This window comes from Typopeltis vanoorti, chromosome 1, assembly GCF_054136105.1.
Source record: "Typopeltis vanoorti isolate ZY-2024b chromosome 1, IOZ_Tvanoo_1.0, whole genome shotgun sequence".
Taxonomy (NCBI): Eukaryota; Metazoa; Arthropoda; class Arachnida; order Uropygi; family Thelyphonidae; genus Typopeltis; species Typopeltis vanoorti.
The window spans coordinates 189502756-189512562 of record NC_143549.1 but is presented as its reverse complement, the minus strand read 5'-3'; the positions used below and the strand labels follow the sequence as shown (position 1 = coordinate 189512562).

The 9807-nt window shown below is 36.4% G+C and overlaps 1 protein-coding gene across 4 annotated transcripts in view; it reads left to right on the top strand.

The window, feature by feature from the left end:
* Nucleotides 1–3334: 3334 nt before the first annotated feature.
* Nucleotides 3335–9807, top strand: part of drosha (ribonuclease 3 drosha) — a 454213-nt gene continuing 447740 nt past the window's right edge. For 2 of the 4 annotated variants that reach the window (XM_090395920.1, XM_090395901.1), the window contains exon 1: nt 3335–3408. The gene's annotated coding sequence lies outside the window, so the exon portion shown is untranslated. Of the gene's footprint in view, nt 3409–3656; nt 3904–9807 lie in introns of those variants that run through there. The other 2 variants (XM_090395928.1, XM_090395910.1) reach the window with 1 other exon arrangement.

Genomic DNA, 9807 nt, shown 5'->3' with positions numbered 1-9807 from the left:
AAGTGAAGCTCCTGTTGCTTTTCATACTGTGGGTCATGGCCAAAGTTTTCTGGCAAATGACAGCTTGTCGACATTGATCAATAAAATTTATGAACCAAAATTTTCTTCAGCACATTTGTTACCATACATATTGGGCAAAGTAAAAATTTTTTATCGTCTTACTTTTTCATGAATATAGAATATTATATAACTTCACTCCCGTTTTTGTCTCATGGAAATATGGTCAGTCTAGTAATTGAACTCTTTGGAAGATTTACATAACAAAAATAATATCACAGCATTCGACAGACATTGCCAGAAATACAAGAAAAATAAGCAATACGAGTCACCAAATGAAAACACACATAACTTCCTTTACAAACTAGAAATATAGCCAACATCTTTCCAACATATGTTGGCTTAATGCTAACTTCAACAACAACACGCACCACCCTTACATACATCTAAACCTGAACTGTTGTTCATGATTAAACTTGAACTATCAGCCACTTATAAATACTGCTCACCTAAATGCTATACAATAAGATAGGCATAATAACTTCTCCGAAAAAGGATGGAACATTCGATTAAGCTGAGCCTGATATCTTGCACCAATGGTACTCAAAGCTTTCCTTGGAATCTTCTTTAAATGATCTGCTTTGACTTGTTTAAGTTAAGGGATATTACATCCCATATCGTTTCTTAGCCGAATAGGAAACTCAAAGAGTTTCATGCCGAATATAGAAACTATATAAAGTTCGGCGATTCCAAGCGTAAGCAAATACCTGGATACTGCAGCAACTGACCCTAAAGGTAGTGCAAGCTGAGGCAACTCATGTCTAAGGTGGAGCAAGGTCGATATGGGATGTAATATCCCTTAACTTAAACAAGTCATGTGTCGCCGAATTGAAGCCTTGGGCTCTACATATATCTAATGATCTGCTTTGACTTATGATTTCCTTGTTGATTTTGTTGTCATGATTTGCTACCTTCATGACACTTTTATTTCTGATGATTCTGACCTTTTTTGAGTATCAATTTCTGTCAAATCTCTCATACAATGATACAATTTTCCATGATGAAATGAAACAACAATCTACCAGTCTTGATGATTTCAGTGTTCATAGTTCCAGCTGATTCCTCTTCTCTAACTTCTTTAAGTTAAGGGATATTACATCCCATATTGTTTCTTAGCCGAATAAGAAACTCAAAGAGTTTCATGCCTAATATAGAAACTATATAAAGTTCGGCGATTCCAAGCGTAAGCAAATACCTGGATACTGCAGCAACTGACCATATAGGTAGTGCAAGCTGAGGCAACTCATGTCAAAGGTGGAGCAAGTTCCAATCACTATTCTTGATATTTACCCATAATTTGAACTTAGCTCCTAGGAGCTGTATTACTGTTCTACATTATGAGAGAAGGTCACTACCCAGACCGGTTTCAACCTTTATTGAGGTCTCATCAGTGAGTAGGTAGACCTAGTCAATAATACCAACATAACATAACATTATTGGCCAGATGGGTGAAGCAAGATGCTTTTATTCCCCATTGTCTGATAGGGAGGATGAATTGAAGGAAAGATTTATGAGCTGAGAGCTCGCCCTGGGGGGTGGCACGGAGATTAGTCATTGTTGCAAGTATTTAGGATGGATTTTGGCCTCTTGTATTTGAAGAGGTCAGTTTCTTCATAGTTTGCTGTCTGTTTAACTAGATCGTTGGGGTGTGTAGAGATCTTTGAGAATAATGTTTCTGCTGTAGTTCGTAGGAAGGAGTAGATGTAAGGGATGTTTGTATCTCTATGCAGTTGGACGTTCCTTACAAACCACAGTGCATCCAATATCATGCGCAAACACCTATTTTGCACTCTCTGTAGCCTGAGGATGTTGGTGTTGGATGTGTGGCTCCAGGCTGGAGATGGATATGTTACCATGGGGCGGATCGTCAGCAGGTAGAGGAGCATTTTGATTCTGGTATTTAGTTTGCTTTTTCTATTTATTAGAAGGTAAAGTTGTGCAATAGTTTCAGATGCTTTCGCACATAAGGCTTTGATGTGTGGGTTGAACGTTAATCTTTTGTCTAGAATTACTCCAAGATAATTTGTTTCTGTTTGCCAGGGGATTTTGGTGTTGAATAGATAAAGGTCCCCCATGGGAGTTGTCATTCTTCTGGTGAAAAGTATCGCTACACTCTTTTGGGGATTCACTTGTAATCTCCATTTGGAGAACCATTGTTCTAGTTGTAGCAGGTTTTCTTGCAGTTTTTTAGTGACAAGATGTGGTCGTAGAGATCCGGCAAGTACTGCTGTGTCATCCGCATGAAGTGCTAAGATGAATGATATTGGGTTGTGTGGGATGTCTGCCATACATATCGAGAATAAGATCGGTGCCAGTAGGGAACCTTGGGGAACTCCTGCAGAGATCCGTCGCTGACTTGAAACTGTACCATTTATTTTGACTTGTATGTGTCTGTCCTGGAGGTAAGATTTAATTAGGTGGACGATACTTGATGGTATGCCTGCTGAAATGAGTTTGTGTAGTAATCCCAAGTGCCATATCTTGTTAAAAGCTTTCGCTATGTCAAGGAAGACTGCTCCAGTGTGCTGGTGCCAATTGTAACTGGTGGTGATGTACTCAATTATCCTATGAATTTGTTGAGTAGTACTGTGATGTTGTCTAAAGCCAAATTGTTCCTTAGGAATGATATTTAACTCATCTACTGAGGCTTGGAGTTTAGAGTGGATGATTTTTTCGGCAATTTTGCCTAAGTTTGAGATTAGGGTGATGGGTCGATAGCTTTCAGGCAGGTGTGGATCTTTACCTGGTTTATGCACTGGGAAGTAATAATACCAAGTTTGTAGCGAACAGAACTTGTATCCCTTCTATGAGGTGTCCTAATAAATCATTAATTATATGAAGAGCCAAAGGCTTCAATTCGGCGACATAACTTGTTTAAGTTAAGGGATATTACATCCCATATTGTTTCTTAGCCGAATAAGAAACTCAAAGAGTTTCATGCCCAATATAGAAACTATATAAAGTTCGGCGATTCCTAGCGCAAGCAAATACCTGGATACTGGGTTTCTTTCACACTCATATCATATTGCTTTTCACTGAATTGTATAAAAATTCATCATTCAATTTAATTATCGTGTCTTTTCTCGTTTTTCCTTAATTTATGGAAATCCGTGTGTGTGTGTGTAGCGAAGTACATTTATACATCAAGAAAGAAGTTATATGTATATAAATGATGAGTCTTCGGACTCCTTGGAGGTATCAGGAATAATAATAATAATAATAATAATAATAAATTGCATTTCATGCTTTTTGTGAACTGGTGTTGGAATTAAAAAGTGACGCTTCTAAAATAAAGTGACGTTACACCGGAAGTCACAACAACACGTGTTTGCAATTGTACACATTAATTTGGTACTGTATTTTAATATTTTTTAATCTAACCAATTGTTTGCACAATGATTTGGATATGATATATTTTCATGTAGCAAGCTTAAATGACATACCGAGATGTAAACTGAATCGCTTGTAGCATGTAACTTATATAAAGTATATATTAGGAAGGACGGGTTGGTGAAGTTTGGAAAATCCGTAGTAATATATTTTCACAATGAAAAATTTCATATTCATATATAGTTTAATGAAGTTGGTATTTAGATGAAAAGACGGGAGAAGACGTAGTGTTAGTGAAGCAAACAGCCCTCTGGAAATTCAAAAATTTTGATATTAAGGATTTCATTATCTCTTGAGTATGAAAAGTTTTTGGCGCTCGACTTTGTAAACAACTTTGAAAACTGCACTCTTTTAGATGTCGAACTGCCATGAAATCCAATGGAAGTTGGTGGCTTTATGGATGCTTTAACGGCTGCTTTATATATTTTTGATAGCTTTCAATACGCTTGAAACGAAGTACAGTCACTTCAAAAAAAATATTTTAAACCTTTTATTGGTATAACATGGGTTACAACGGGAAAAGTGCATTTTCCCGTTGTATGCTCTTATTTATTTATTGTTTTAAATATAACAGTTAATGAAAGTATTGTTAATGGATATTGAATTTAGAAAAAAAATGATTAATGTACTATCCTTTGTCCTGAATAACTGTAGAGTGTAGTTATTGAAAAATATCAGAGTAAAAGTTGTTCCAAATAATAGAATTACAGGGATTAATGAAAAAAAAAACAAATTAATTTAAGGAGTTCTTGGACTACTAGAGGGTGAGCACTAATTGCAGCAGCTTTGCCTCACTGGGTGTTTTGTTTAGCTCACTCAGGATCAGTAAATGACTGACTGCAAAAAACTTATGTTTAAATCCTCTTATGGGATGTGAAGAAAGTAACCTTTATATGGGCTTTCCAGCTGAAAGCGAATTAGTTGATTCATATGGAGGTAGCACTGTTTTTCTTTCAGAAAGTTTCCATCCTGCCAAACTGCTAGATGCATGACAGACACATGCAGTTTCCAGCTGTGACACACTGACCTTATAGACTTATAATAAATTTAGTTTAATCCTTTATCCAAGTGTGAGCAAACAAAGTTTGCGCCTGAAAGTATCTTCAGGACTGGGATAAGGTGGTACAACACCAGGGCACTCCTTGCACTTTCAACATCTTATAGACTTAGTTGTTTCAGCCATAATTCCTGACTCATTAAGGATCGTTGCGTTGTCATCCTCATTAAGGAAAATGCTCTTTTTTTTTTTACCATATTCTTGCTTAACTTCCACAGAAACTTCTGGGAGGCTAAAGAAGATCTTTGTTAGATGGTCTCTCACCAGCCACATGTCTGTTAACATTTTTCTTCCAATTTCCTGTTGTTTGTAGTCAATAAGCTTTACACTTAATCTTTCCAGTACTCACTCACTCACTCTCTCTCTCTCAAATAAATTTTTAGGAGTGCATATGCAGTCAACAGAAATGAGAGTTGAAATACTACCCAACAGTGGTGTAGCCAGAACGTTTGCCATCTTGGGTGGTCCCTGAGTTTGCCGCCCCTCTCAATACACACCAAAATACTACGAAAAGTCAAAATGACATATAGGGAAATAAATTGAAACACTATGTTTATTTTTGAAGTAAAACTTTAACAATATTCAAAATGTTATTTTTCTTGCTTTCCTGTTAGCAAAGTTGTCGATGGCATTGGGGAAGTCTATTTCATAGTAATGTAGGTAATTAATCAATTTTATTTAGAAAAACTCCTCTCACAACTAGCAACACTTACAGCAATTGTGAGGAAAATTTGCAGTAGTATTACAATATTTGGAACTGGGTTTACTGTATTTTAGAATTAGCTGTGAAAGTTCAAAAAGGTTCAAAGTGCTGCCTGGGGATGGACCACCCTCTCTGCCCTCCTCTAGCTATGCCTCTGCTATCCAAGAACCAGCCATTGAGCTATTAGTTACTAGCTTAGCATCTAGGTATTGGGTGGAATGCTTGAACCGAAAACTTGGAGAGTTACACGTCTAAGTTTACTAAATCTCCCCTTTTCCCATGTACAGCACATACTTTATATGCTGTATGTGGGAAATATATTATTATTAGACATTTATATTACACACACACACACACACACACACACAGCATATAGATTATATTAACACTGCTACCATTCTTTATATCTGAGTCACCCTCAGAAAAATTAACAAGACTAAAGAAATATGATAAAGAGATATGATGAGACTTTAAAGAAATATGATGCATATGATAAAAAGGTACAAAAATACCTTTCAAATCCCATATTAAGTTAGCTACTTTATCCATTTTCCTAAAAATCAACCTTTTCCCCATCACTTCTGTGGCCTATTATAGGCAAACTGGAAGAACAGCTTAATTTAAAGGAAAGACCACATTATATCTGTTGCCATAATTATGGATACTATCAATAGAATTACTACTATTATTTTCTTGTGCATTGCTATGAAGTCAAAGTCTCATTGTGGGATCCTTATTGTCACACCTCAACTCATTCACTGATAAAGCACTTTAAGCCATCTCGGACAACCAATTATGTGACACAAATAAATAAATGAATAAGTAAACAAATTAAATGAAGAAAAAAAAACTAAGTTTCAACTGACTTTTTTTTTTTCTTTCTGAAATCTGCAGCTTCTCTTAAGAACCAATATAAATAAATAATGATGTGTGAAACTCCCCAAGATGTGAGAAATTATAATTTTAATGTTTAGGGGTTCATCATTAGCTCAACAGCCCTGTATGGGTCCTGGCCTTCTTCAGAAACTTCTGCCAGCCTTCCTTATTTAATGCCAAACTCCTCCAATTTTTGACTCCTAAAACCTTAATATCTTGCATTACTCCATCTTCCCATCTTATTATTATTATTACGGGTATCTCCATGGAGTCAGTAGACTCCTCATGGGAGACCCAAACTATCAAAACAATATCTATCATATCTCTTCTTGAATTCATTTACAGATGAAGAACTCGCAACTGAGTCAGGCAATTTTGCATTCCACTAATTCACTAACCTCCAGGTGAAAACCCTTGTTCTCACACCCTTATTAACTACACTTTTCCTTAATTTCCAGGGATGGCCTATTGTTCTTCCATCACTATCACACAGCTGAAACTTTTCCCCTGCATTCAATCTTATAAAAACCTTTTAGGAATTTAAATGTTTCTATCATATCCCCTCTTCTCTGCCTATCAACCAACCTCTGCAATCCACAAGCTCTCAATCTATCAATGCAGGGAGCATTTTTTACATCACTCACCAACTTAGTCACTGTCCTCTGAACTCTCTCTCCATGACCTCCTCATCTCGAAGGAATCCAGGTGACCAGACCTGAGCACAGCAATCCAAATGTGGAAGTATCAATGCTTTATAAAGGGAATAATAACCTCTTTATCTCTGGATGTTAGTGTGTTTCTCAATAACCAAGTAATCCTATGTGCAATGTTGGACACCGTAGCAATATGTCCTCTGAACTTCATCTCCCTATCCACCAACACCCCTAAGTTCCTAGCCTCATCAATGTAGTACACAGCTGGTAATCTTTTAATCCCAAAATGCATAACTTGACACTTTTCCACATTAAACTGACATCCATTACCTTTTTCCCATTTTGCCAGCTTATTTAAATCATCCTGCAAACTCAACATCAGCTTGATTTTTTATTGCACTACCCAACTTTGCATCATCAGCAAACAACTGAATATCTCCCTTTAACTACCTTACCAGCCATTATGGATCAAATACGCATCCTCATGCACTTCGTATCCATCATATATTTCAATGTAATATGAATGGTATTACAATTTTAATATGCACTTCTCATCCATAGTAACTTGGACGTATATATACGTCCTAAGCCGGTAACGTGGTTAAGCCATTTCCTATATCATTTATGTACAAATTAAACAACAATGGCACAGAGCCCTGAGTCACACCACTGGTCACCTGTCTCATCCTGGACTCTGCTCCTCCATATACCACCTTCTGGTATCTCTCTCTGAGCCATTCTCCTATCCATATCACCAGTTTAGTATCCATCCCTCCGTCTGCTCCAATTTGCACAACAGTATTCCATGGGGTATCCTGTCAAAAGCCTTAGCAAAATCCAGAAGTACCACTGTGTAGCCATTTCCTTTGTCCAACTCAGATGTCATTCTATTATAAAAAGTTAATAAATTGCTAAGGCAGGATTGACATTTAACAAAACCATGTTGGGTCCTATAGAGCAATGCTTCCCAAACTTCTGGATGTCAGGGCCCCCCTTTGCAAAAATTAAAATATTTCACGGCCCCCCTCAAAAAAAAATCATAATAGAGAGATATATTATTATAATATTTATTGTATATTCAATACAAAACATACACACCGAATATTGCAAACATCAAATGCATATATTACATTTTTGGCCTCTTACCGTTTGGTTCTGAAGACGATGCGGGCTGTTCTGGTAAAATATGAAATACTGTCCTTTTTTTTTTTAGTCTGTTTCTGCTTCTTCTGATTGTTCGCGGGATTTTTATTTTTATTTTTTATCAGCCACTTATCCATCTCAGGGTTAAAATTTTTAACGTAGAATAGATCAAATAATAGCACCACTTACCGATACTGGCACACCACAGACTGATAACATGAAATTAGTGAATATTACCTGAATAAGGGAATCCCAGGACCAGGAACATTTTTCTCTTTTGTGACTTTTCTCCCTTTAAAGGCAGGTTATTAAAACGTGCATATGATTGGTGCGGTATTAACAAAAGATCGCGCAACCGAACGATAAAAACATAGCTGACAATTGTGTTGAAATGCTAACTCTCTTCAACCGAATTCCATATGTGAAACTGCCATAACATTCATTATATATATATATATATATATTAGTTTTAACACTTAAATTTTAACACATTCGGTTGAATTTTTTTGGTGCCTTGGGAAATCGAACTCACACACATCTAATTAATAACAATAGTTTTTAGTTAGATACCGTGTTTGCCCATGCAACATATGGTTTTGTTTCAGTCTATACAGCATAGTTTCTGTATGAGGGGACATGTGATTCATTAATTAGTGTGTTTTTATCCCAGTTGTATCTAATTGCACTATTTGTTGAGAAATATATTACACAGACTCCTCATACCTTATTCACTGGCCTAATAAAAGTACTTGTTTTTATTGCCTCTGCAGTAAAGTGGCTGTTAGGGAGGGGTTGTTTACCACTGCAAGCGAGTTACTATCTCCCCACATGAACTTGTTTAAGCTTTTTTTCATGTGTGAAGTATATGCGAAACTTTTATTGGTAACAGAAAACTAGCTCGGATGACAGTGATAATATAAAACGAATTTTGGTATGTATATAAAGTCAATATCAACAGTCCCTGATTACGAATGCATGATGAAAGGGACAGGAGGATTTGGAGCTTCCCTGGAGAGCATTCGAAGTAAATACAATTAACCACTGCTTTGAAATGAAACATATGAATAAGCAATATTTACTAATGTTCATTAAGCGCCGAAATACGCAGGAAGCAAAGTTTGTGAATCAACACCAGTGTGTGAATTTTTCCATTAAAATATAAAAAATAACAAAAAAGAAATAATAAATAACCAAAGTTAAATACGTTTCTTTTAAAATAAAAAAAAATATACTTAGTCTTAAAACATTTTAAATTTGTTTTCATTATTTCACGGCCCCCCTCAACAAAACCTACGGCCCCCAAGGGGGCTGCGGCCCACAGTTTGGGAAGCGCTGCTATAGAGTATCATATCCTGATTCACCCATTCTTGAATTTTGTCTTTAACCAACTTTTCCAATCTTAGGGACTATACCAGAGTTCAAACTTAAGTTAATTAACCAAGTAAGAGGTGTTGACAATTCCTTTGCACATTCACATAACACCCGAGCTGATATTCCATCTAAACCTACAGCAGTGTTTGCATTTAAATTTTTCAATATACTAAGTACCTCTGATTTCTTAACTTCAATTCTCACATTAGTTTCTGCTATAGGTACAAAGATATCCTCACTTGGGTGATAGACTTTTGGAAAGTGATCACGCAGTAACTCTACTATTACATCTGAATTTGTCACCTCAATACCATCAGCACCCACTAAAGTTATCCTTCTGAAGTCATTCTTCCTTTTACTTGCCACATAGTGGAAGAACTCTTTGGGAAGAACTTCATCTCCCTATCCACCAACACACCCCTAAGTCCCTAGCCTCATCATTCTCTTGGAGTACCATTCCATCAATGTAGTACACAGCTGGTAATCTTTCAATCCCAAAAGACTTAATGTAGGTCTTCCAATTTTTCTTTTCCCTTCTGGCTTGGCATTAAACATCT